An 11,693-nucleotide genomic window follows, 5' to 3' on the forward strand; every position below is an offset into this window, starting at 1 on the left:
GTCTTTGAAGAAGGAGGCCATCTGGGTTGTACGTTTTTGGAATTGGTCCTCCTGGGAGCAGATGCAGCGGAGACGAAGGAATTGGGAATATGGGATGGCATTTTTACAGGGGGCAGGGTGGGAGGAGGTGTAGTCTAGGTAGCTGTGGGAGTCGGCCGGTTTATAGTAAATGTCCGTGTTGATTCAGTCGCCCGAGATAGAAATGGAGAGGTCTAGGAAGGGGAGGGAGGAGTCTGAGACGGTCCAGGTAAATTTGAGGTCGGGGTGGAAGGTGTTAGTAAAGTGGATGAACTGTTCAACCTCCTCGTGGGAGCACGAGGTAGCGCCGATACAGTCATCGTTATAGCGGAGGAAAAGGTGGGGCACCATTCATGCACTGCATTCGAAAATATGACAGGCCTGGAATTGTTTTCTTTGCTAAATGTTCATAATTAAACTAAACATGGACTGAATTAAAGTGTAATTGTGTACAAATAATCTGCATTATAATCTACAAGAGCAACATGTTAAAATTCAAACAGAATGAGATTCAAACAATTAATCTTCTTGTTGGAAGGTGATAAATCTTCATCGAAGCCAATATTATCATGCCCTGCTAATTTATATGAGCTTCAATGACTCTTGTTATAACCCTGTCACCTCACAATATGTTTATTGGACAGCTCTTTATGTACTTGTTAAATTGATGCTGATGCTCCAATGTTTATAATTTCACAAATGGCTGGCTATTTATTTTTTGTGTGTTGTTCTATTATCTCCTATCACTTTGTTAGATTTCCCAGGCGGTTTCCTGCAGCTCTTTCCACCAGTATGGGTCAAAGCAAATACCGTTCCACCCGACATGTGTCTGTTGAGCAAATCAGAGGTCCATATTCTTACTCCATCACACAACCATCCCAACACTATGTGTTGAATAAGGCCTTGAAAGGGTTAACTGACATCATGAGCTGAGCCCTGCCCTGCAGGATATAAAAGCTGGGAGGAGCTAACCAGTTGTTGATCTATTGTAAGACCAATTCTAGTGGTATGTCCAATTAACTAATGTGTTGTAAAAGCCTATTTGTAACTTTAATGTGATATAATTTAACTTCTAAGTATTATGTAATAAATCTACTCTGTTAAGAACTTGAGAACTAGGAGCATGAGGCCATTCAGCCCCTTGAGCCTGCTCCACTATTCTATATGATCATTGCTGCTATCACCTGGATCAGATCAACTCTGCTTTCCAAACCCTTCAGAAAGCTGAAGAAATTTGGCATGACGGTGAATACCCTTGCCAACTTTTATAGGTGCATCATCGAGATCATTCTGTCTGGATGTATCACGTCCTGGTATGGCAACTGTACCATTCAAGATTGCAGACGGTTACAGAGAGTGGTGAACTCGGCCCGGACAATCACAAAGGCCAACCTCCCATCTATAGAATCCATCTACCAGGCCCACTGTCAGGGAAAGGCCGCCAGCATTCTCAAAAATCCATCCCACCCTGGCAATGTTTTTCTACAACCTCTACCATCGGGGAGAAGGTACAGAAGCCTGAACACAATCACCAGCCGGTTTCATAACAGTTTCTGTCCTACTGTTGTTAGAATACTGAATGGACTCTCAAACTCTTAACATTCGCCTGTACCTGTGTTTTTGTTATTTGCCGCTGTTTGCCTATTATTTACTATCTATGCTACTTAACTCTGTGACAGGCCTGTATTGCTCGCAAGACAAAGCTTTTCACTGTGCCTCGGTACACGTGACAATAAATTCAATTCAATTCAATAAAATTCAAAATTCGTTTAAAAATCTGTCTATTTCCTCCTCAAGTATTCCAGCATCCACTATATTCCTGGGATAGTAAATTTCATATTCACTAAACTAATTTTGAGCCTTTCCTCTGCCAATGTTTTCATGTGGGCACCCTTCCCCCAGTTAGTATCAGAAACTGAGACCAGAGCCAAGGGCAAGGATTGATGACAGTGTATATACTCAAGGTATCTTGGGTAGTTTTTGGGGGACACAACCACAACTGTATTGTGGTGGCAGAAGGAGGGGATTTCACCATTTTGACCATATGCATTTCCTCTTTCAGAGAATTGTTCCCCAGTGTGTGAGGTTGTGGATAATAAATCTGATGGGAAAATGAACTGAATGTCTTGCCAGTTTGTGGTCAATATTGACGTTTGTTGTGACTTGCCAAGTCGGAATCAGAAAATTAGATTCAGTTCTATTACTTTTTGTATTATTTTTAACTATTTAATTTGTTTCACAGTGATTTAGAGTGTTGTCTCTAAATATAAAGGACTTTATTCACAGACTTCTGTGCACAAAACATCCACCCCCAAGATCCCACTTCAGCCTCTAGCTCTTTATCGTCTGTTACTTTTGTCTGAGTCCACATCCGGGCTTATCCAATCAAGTATAGAGAGCATCAACTATAATGCCTTGACTTAAATCTTATAATGATTCCTGATGAAGGGCTTATGCCCAAAACATCGATTCTCCTGCTCCTCAGGTACTGCCTGACCTGCTGTGCTTTTCCAGCACCACATTTTTGACTCTGATCTCCAGCATCTACAGTCCTCACTTTCTCCTAGCATCAATTATAAGCACCAAATAATCAAGCACAGAGCAATTCACCACTGCAGTCACCTTGGTCAAGCAGTGGCTTCCTCGATCTTACTTAGCAATGGTTCCTCTCTGATTAATTGCTGATTTTGCAACATTTTATTTTCTCCTATGCCTCAGCACAAATTCTTGGTGCCATATCCCATCCAGCTACCATCAGGGTTTCACATTGAGGGGACTTGGTTCCATGGATGGGGCAACCTGAAGTTAAACATCAGTTCAACATCCCAGAAACCGAGGGGTTTAGTCAAATCCATCTGAGTAATTTACAGCAACAGGGCATTTGCTAATAATATTGCTAAAGAATAGCCAATTAACACTCTCCTCCCCACACCGTATAGATACAGGGTTTCTCCTCTATTGGTATTCCTGCAAATCGTCCTGATTGAGTGCATAATGAAAATCTTTGACACTCTCTGTCTTTCTGTAGCATTATCTATATGTAACATTACTGATTTGCAACTCTCTATTCTCTTAGTGTAGAACTTTAATTAAACTCCATTTGCTGCAATTGCAAAGCTTCCAACAGATTATTAGATTACACGTTTGCAAATGGTGTCCAATTAACCATTCCAAACACAACAAGCTTCAATTCTGAGCAGTTATTTTCTTAACAGATGCCTGTTCTGACCTGACTACTGTTCAGTTGCTTTTTTTGGAATTATCCCTTTTCCATACTCAGTTGAGTTTTAAAAAATCAACCTGGACAAAAACCATTTATCACACAGACATTGGTGCATGAAGTGATAGAGCTTTGAAGTATGTTTCAGAATAGATTCACATATGTAAGTATTGCAGGAGGAGGAAAATGTAAATTATTCTAACAGTGATTGAATGTTTTAAGCTTCCTTACATCAAATCCAAATGTGGAGATGCTTAACAAATATTAATTTATTTAACTCATTGATCTTGTTTGCTATAGCTATTAGAAAGGATGGAGGTTAAAGTTGGGAGAAACAGACGAGTTCTTTCCAATTCTACTGGTGTGAAGAGTGTAGGGTATGTATTTAGTGATATGTATGAGACTACACTGTTCAGTTGCAAGAGATTTTATTGCACTGCTTTAGGCATACTGTTACAGTTGATGTCCCTTTGCTTCCATGTTGGAAGATGGTAGCTTTAAGCCCCCTCCATGGTTTGAGTACAGATTTCAAGGTTGAAACATGAGTGTATCACTGGGGATGTGCTGCACTTCTGGAAGTGTGCTTTCCACTCAGGTGTTAAACCATAACCTTGTCTGCCAACTTGGGAGGACTGAGGTATCCTGTGGCTCTATTGTGAAGAAGAGCAGTGAATGTTTCCTGTGTCCTGGCTAATTTTTAATCCTTTAATCATTGTCACAAAAAGTAGGTGATTTGGTCATTACCACGTCACTGTTTGTGGGAATTGGGTGTATACAGTGGCTGTCATGTTTCTGATATTACAGCTGTGACTAGATGTCAACATACTTACTTGGATTTAAAGTGATTGGGAATGGCCTGTGGTCATTGAAAAGTGTTCAGTTCCATCTCAGTCAGTATACATTTAAGAGACATCGTATGTCCGAATGCTTTTAATATAGAGGCTCATGATCACTGCCTCAGCATGTGACCCGACAGTGTGAAGATCTCAGACTCCAGCTAAACCAGGGCCACTTGGAGCATGATAAGCTAATGGAGTTGTGCTGCTCCTGTAATTGAATAACCCAGCTACTTCTGTGGCTGTAAAGTAACATTTGTGTTTAATAGTTGAGCTGTTATAAAATATTTGCTGGATCTTTAATACCATGGTGCTCCTGCCTAGCCTTTTTACAAGGGCAGTTCGAAAGAAGACCCTTACTGGACTTGAAATGTTAACTCTGTTTCTTTCTCCACAGATGCTGCCAGGCCTGAGTTTCTCCAGCGTTCTCTGGCCCTGTTTCAGATTTCTGGAATCTGCAGTATTTTGCTTTGGCAACATAAGCATTGGTGCTTTGGGTAAAGATCCCCTGCAGGAGGCAAAATGCCTATCAAAAGAGGTAAGATGCTACATTTCTACCATTCTTTTCCTTAGATATTGGATAGGTGCTACAGTAAGATTTGAACTTTTGCCCTAATTAATAGGAGATCTCGATTATTAATCTAGTGGTGTTACCACGACACCTTGGCCCTTGTGTCACTGTTGTTTTTGATATGATTTTTGTTGTACAACTCTTTCCTTTAGAAAAAGCCCTCAACTGTAGCACTTAATGACATGTACTATTGATCATACTGTTTTAAATGATCCATGTCAAGCAGTGAATTAGCCACATCGAAGGGTCAGTAACAAGGGTTCATCTTTGTAAGATAAAAGGCCAGAGGCTTAGAGGGGATTTGAGGGAAAATAATCCTTTCAACAAGAGAGTGGCAGGGGGGGCTGGAGAAGACTGTCTGGTCGGGTTGTTAAGGCAGGAAACCTCAACTTTTTTTTTAAGAAGGTATTTGGATGAGCACTTGACGTTACAACGTTCAAGGTTGTGGGACGAGTGCAAATCTAGTGTAGCTTTGGTAGTACAGACTCAATGGGCTGAAAGGCCTCTTCAGCAGTCTGGTTTTTGAGTAGTCTTTTTGAGTAAGCCAGCATCAAGACATGCCACATGTCTTGATGCTGGCTTAATACAATAGTGAGTGATTCCTGTTAATTTTAAGCAAGATTAGTATTGTAACCAGTTTTAGTCTAACTCCGTGTTGAAGACATCGCCCAGAATTTCTGGAGATTGTCCCAATAGGTGCTGGAGTACACCAGTCCTCCACAAATAAAACTTTGAATTGAATTTACTAAGCCGTCTTTGAATTATTTTTGTTACAGTGCCCCTTTTAAAGTGCTAGTTCTTTAGCAATAAAAGGGTTTAACTGACTACAAAACAATGATGGTTTCGGTGTGGTGCAATGATAATGTCCTGACCGCTGAGCCAAAGAGCCCAGGTTCAAGTCCCACTTGCTCCAGAGGTGTCACATCTCTGACCAGGTTGGTTTAGAAAATATAAACGTGCTGGGTCCTGTAGCAGGTATAGTGCCTTGTCTTTCCCCTTCACAATGGCTCAGTGGTTAGTGCTGCTGCCCCTCAGCGCCAGGGTCCCAGGTTTGACTTCAGCCTCGGGTGTCTGTGTGGAGTTTGTGTGTTCTCCCCGTGTCTGCGTGGGTTTCCTCCGGGTACTCTGGTTTCCTCCCACAGTCTAATGATGTGGAAGTTAGGTGGATTGGCCATGCTAAATTGTCCATAGTGCCCAGGAATGAGAGACGAGGTGGGTTAGTCATGGGAGATGCAAGGTTAGGGGGATGGGTCTGGGTAGGCTGATCTTCTGGATTTGACCTGGAATCGATAGGCTGAATGGCCTGATTCTCTGATTACTAGCTCTTGTGGTGGAATGATGGTATCCCTACTTCTGAGCCAGGGCATCTGGGTTCAAGTCCTACCTGTTCCAGTGGCATGTAATAACATTTCTGAGAAGGTTAATTTGGAAATACTTGTAAGGAAACTTTTTTTTGTCTCTCCCTTCTATTGAAGGCAAGTTGTGTGTGAAAGGCTCCATTAGTTATTTGGTGACCAATGTGAGCATTTTTGAAAAGATCGGTGTACCTTTTCTTTTCCTGGGATTTCCATTTATTGTTTTTAAAGTTATTGTAAAAAATCAGGAGCAAGTCTACCCTATATTTTGATTCTTTTTTTTCAAAGCTAAAGCTTATCAACAGTGCATTTCAGAATTGGGCAAGATCTTAATAGAGCTACTAACCTTTTCAAAATGAATCTGAAATTGGCCTGAAATTTCTCTCATTCTTTCATTAACAATGGAAATGCCCCCAGGAAACAGAGCTGGAAATGTGTTGCTGGAAAAGCGCAGCAGGTCAGGCAGCATCCAGGGAACAGGAGAATCGACGTTTCGGGCATAAGCCCTTCTTCAGGAATGAGGAAAGTTTGTCCAGCAGGCTAAGATAAAAGGTAGGGAGGAGGGACTTGGGGGAGGGTCCAGCAGGCTAAGATAACCAAGTCCCTCCTCCCTACCTTTTATCTTAGCCTGCTGGACAAACTTTCCTCATTCCTGAAGAAGGGCTTATGCCCGAAACGTCGATTCTCCTGTTCCCTGGATGCTGCCTGACCTGCTGCGCTTTTCCAGCAACACATTTCCAGCTCTGATCTCCAGCATCTGCAGACCTCACTTTCTCCTCCCAGGAAACAGAGTTAATGCTTAATTTCAGGTATTTATATCCAATATTTGGAGATTCCCCTGGTATCACAGAAGAGCTAAGTTAACACTCAGCAAGTATCTCCCTTTTTAGGTTCCTTTAAACACCTGTAAATACCTTAAAGTCTATAAAATAATGCAATTAACATCTCAGTAAAATGAGGCAATTAATTGTTTCAATTATTTAGAAAATCTATTACTTAAAACAATGATTTGTATCCTGGTTTGTGATGCCATTTAAATAATGCAGTTCATATGAATATAGATCATACATTATACAGTAGCCATGGCATTTTTACTTCTTGAGAAAATACTGTTTCTAAACAGCCTGCTTGTTTGTTACTGCAGCTGCCTGACCTCTATGATACCATCTGCACAGAAGTTATTTAGCCATGTCAGTTTGATTCCTGAGTCTATTTGCAACAGATAGGGATAGAACTAGAGATAACAAAGTGCAACTGTGTATTAAACGAGAGAAGAAACTGAGCTCAGACCTTGCAGAAAGTCAGACCTATTTCTTTTACGTGAAACATGGTGACACCTTTACCCCTGTGACAGTCCCATACTGATTGAAGAAAAGACTTGTACCTGTTTCACCCCATACCTGATAGGTACTTTGGTATTTCTTAATAATTGTTTGAATCATTTAAACAATGTAAATAAAACAATTTTTGTACTGCAAGTGCCAATTGGCTGGCATGTGGACTCTGGTGGAGGTTTTGCCATGAAGAGAGCACCAGTTAGATGATGACTGACAAATAACTGCCAACAATGTTTAACTTAGAGGTTTCTGAACAAGAGGTGAAGAAAGGCTTGCAATTTCTATGCGAGTGTATTTGATCATCCCCTGTCCTTTAAAGCCAAGTAGGAAGTATCAGTGTATCAAAAGAAATTTCTATATTCAACTATCATTGGTTTGTTTTTACTGGGACCCTTGGGATCATCTGTCTAACTCCAATCCTCCCTCAGTCCGTGTCTCAATGTTATCCAATCATCCTTTTTCTTTCTTTTCTGTAATTACTCTCAATCTCTTCAATTGTTGCCAACACAAAGCTGTCAGACCCATGTTTCCAGTGTCTGCACTTTGTGAATATTTCTCTCTAATAGCACTTAACCCTTTAGATCCCCAAACTACTTCTGTTGATCTAACCCGTTTGTATGTCTGTCTATACATGCACTCGGCTGATTCAATGCTATAGGCAGCTAAATAGCAGGTTCCATCACACCGATCACTTCTGCCAGCTTGATGGAGGAGAGCCATAGGTCTACAGTGGTCATTACCAAGTATTCAGCTTGACAGCTGACTTGGACATATTGCTGTTTTTTCCTCACTCAAAGTGCTGGAGATTCTTCTCTACTGTTTGAGAGTTTGTGGGTTGGCAGTGGTTTGAGAAGAAGGCTTACCACCAGTATCTTGAGAACAGCTAGGGCTGGGTAGTCAACACTGGTATTGCCAATGACATTCCAATTGCCAGACACACCTGCTGTCAGGCCACCCACTCATGCTAAGTATAAAGGGGACATTCTTCCATTCTACTGGCCTCTGTCTACTAGCCTCAGGGTCTTCTGATTATAGTCCTAAGATCCAAAGGAATTTGAAATAAAAGAAAGACATTTTGCTTTGGCTGTTATTATTCAGTCCATGAGACTGTGCACAGATCCCTCTGTCCACAATACCATCACTAGATTCTTTTGTGTTTCTCCAAACGGAAAGCGGCATACTTATGAGAAGGGAAGTGAGACGGATGATTGGGAGCAGAGCTCTCTTCTCTGTAGCAATGCATCTGCTGTGCTCAACACTCCTGCAAGCCTTAGGGTGACAGCATGCATGTGATGTAACAGGACCTGTTACACCCATCCATCTTTGCCATTCCATCTCAGAAATACCCAAATTTGGAAAAGGGGAAGGGAGGAGAGGAGTGATTGGGAAGAAAGTCCATCACTTCCAAAGTAGGATTAAATTGATTGGGATTATGGCTCTGTTTTTAAAAAAAATCTTACACTCTGCAACATCTTCCACTATCACAGACAGTGAAGAGCTTTGCAAGTGAGTTCATGTCACTGCTGTAAAATAGAAGGCAGCTGATTTTGTGCACAGCAAGCCCCTACAAAGAACTATAACAATGACCAAGTAATCTTCAATTTTTGTGACATAGCTTAAGGGATAAATATAGGTCAGGGCATATTAATGAGAACATGCACTACTTTGAAGAATCAGGATGAGAATTTTTTAAACTCACATGAAGGCACAGGCAGGACTCCAGCTTAAGATCTCCTATTGAAAACGTGACATGTAGCGGTTTAGTACTGCCTCAGTACTGTAGCGGTGTAGTACTATCTCAGTACTACCTAAGTACTGCACCTAGGGGTGAACAGTTCTCTGGAGTGGGGACTTGAAGTCTTGAATAATCGTCTGACCCTGAGGTTTTGAAATTCCTACAACAGAGACACGGTTGTCATTTAAATAGGTTCCTGATGAAAATAGTCAGAGGGTGTGGGGGGGGTGGGGGGGGGGTGGGTGTGATTGCATATCTTGACAGAAAAGTAGGTCAAAAAGTGCAAAATCTAAAGTTACTTATGTTATAGCACAAATCAGATTTAAAAATATCTTGACAATATATGTGGGTACTTTCATTTGTGAAGATTTATACTGTTGAAAATTATCCAGGGAATATGGAGGGTGTGTGTGTGGTATGCAGGTAATTTCTGACAAAGATCAAACTGTAGATTATGAATCCTTGTAAACAAAGGAAAATTGAAAATTTAAGGATCTCCTCTCTGCTCCGACCTCATCTCAAAGCATTTTTCTGAGCCAGGGAGGTGTTATTGTTATAATGAGATGTGTGCTAAAGCCAATAAACCCACACTGAATAAATCTTGTAGGTTTTGTACTGCAATAGAAAAGATGGGGAAAAAAATTATTCCTTTGATCACAAGGTTTGTGATTTCAGCAAATATGTTCAGGAGAATGAACCACTTTGACATTAGTTTCAGTATAATATTATTGCTTGCTTTTTTTTTGTTCTTTTCACATGGAATGCTTCATTTGTTTTATAAATTTATGCCTGTCCAGACTCACAAGATAGCCCTATAAAAGCTTGGATGAAGTTCGTCACTTTTTAATTACTTTGATTAAAAACGAATTGCTGCTGTTCAGTTAAATGCAATTTTGCCCAACCATTTATTAATCTTATGAAATAGTGTCAATGCTGAAACTGTAAAGTGGAGAGAAATGTGCAACTTCCAATATTGATAATGAATGCTGTGTATAATTAAGTTTGTTCAAAACTTTAACTTTAAACACGTTCTATGATGGCACTCTGAAGGATACTTTTTGGAAAAAATTCTATCTAATTCGTTCAAGAATCATAGAAAACCTACAATATGGAAGCAGGCCATTTGGCCCATCAATTCCACACTGACCCATTTCCCCCTACCTAATCTCTGTATTTCCCATCGCTAATCTGTCTAACCTGTACACTACATGCAATTTAGCACAGCCAATCCACTTAACCTGTGCATCATTGGACTGTGGGAGGAAACTGGAACATCCAAAGGGAACCCACACAGACTTGGGAAGAATGTGCAAACTCCACACAGACAGTCACCTGAGGCTGGAATCGAACCCAGGTCCCTGATGCTGTGAGGCAGCAGTGCTAACCATGAGAGGGGCTTTTTGGACAGGAATTGATCACAGCTGTGTGGTCTGAAGCAGTTGGAACATTAAAGGGCTGACCATTCAAGATTGCAATGATACCAAGCCAAGTCAACCTGATACAAAAACAGAAGTTACTGGAAAAGCTCAGCAGGTCTGGCAGCTTCTCTGAAGACATCAAGGTGATCGGGTCTGGTCACCCTTCCTCACAACAAGTTCAAATTAACCCGAGGATGGTTACCAATCAAAGAATGATCTTTCAGAATGGCGTAATGAGATGAAAACTGAAATGTCATTTTTTAAAAAACAGTTGTTAGATTAAAGTGAGGGGGAGGGGGAGACTTTCAGTTGGTGTCGCAGCTGACAATCCCAGTTGAAGATTATGAAATGCTCACTCTTATTTTCAAATCGCTCCATGGCTGTGACCTTTGTCTAACTCTGACCTGCTCCTGCCCAACAAATAAAATTGTGATAAGGTGCCATGAAACAGTTTGGTAAATGCTATGCACTCCTCATTTTAACATAAATTCAGCAACTACAACTACATAAACAGTGCGCTGAAAAACTGGTCATGCACAGTTTTTAGAGAAGATTGCCTGCTGAGATTTCCACACACCTCCCTTTCTGCCTCTTGTACGTCCTCAATTTTAATCCCTCCATTATTGAGGAACGCATCTGGAACTGCTTGGACTCAGAGTTCTAACTTCTTTACCAGGCTTGTTTGTGGCCTAGTGGTAGTGTCCCTACCATTGGACTGAGACACCTGGGTTCAAGTCCCACCTCTTCAATAACATCTCTGAATGTGTTAATTTAAAATACATCTAACCCCTTTACCACAGAAGGCTGTTGAGGCTGGGTCATAAAGTATATTCAGGGCTGAGATATTGATTGCCTTACTAATCAAAAGTAATCAGGGAGCATGTAGAAAAGACGGGAAAGTGGAGTTAAGGATTATCAGGTCAACTTGGATCTCATTGGATGGTAGAGCAGATTTGATGGGCTGAATGGCCTGCTTCTACTCTTGTGTACTGTTAAACCTTTCTGCCCAGTTGAGAGTGCTAAACAGTGACGAGATCTAGAAGCAGAGTAAATTCCATGAAACTATTAAGATTTTTACCCAATGCACTAGCCAATATTTTTTCTCCTAAATTTAACCACACAAAATCGTTCTATCACTTTTTGTCTTTTAAGGTACTTAAGAGCTTAAGAAAGGGGCAGTAGTCCAATTGTCAACCATGCCTG

The 11,693-nt window shown here is 40.9% G+C and overlaps 1 long non-coding RNA gene across 1 annotated transcript in view; it reads left to right on the forward strand.

Moving 5' to 3' along the window:
* Positions 1–1,305, forward strand: part of LOC122539502 — a 53,868-nt gene extending 52,563 nt beyond the window's left edge. The window contains exon 7 of the long non-coding RNA XR_006309110.1: positions 774–1,305. This is a non-coding gene — a long non-coding RNA (uncharacterized LOC122539502). The remainder of the gene's footprint in view (positions 1–773) is intronic.
* The last annotated feature ends 10,388 nt before the right edge of the window (positions 1,306–11,693 follow it).

Source organism: Chiloscyllium plagiosum, chromosome 32, assembly GCF_004010195.1.
Source record: "Chiloscyllium plagiosum isolate BGI_BamShark_2017 chromosome 32, ASM401019v2, whole genome shotgun sequence".
Lineage (NCBI taxonomy): Eukaryota > Metazoa > Chordata > Chondrichthyes > Orectolobiformes > Hemiscylliidae > Chiloscyllium > Chiloscyllium plagiosum.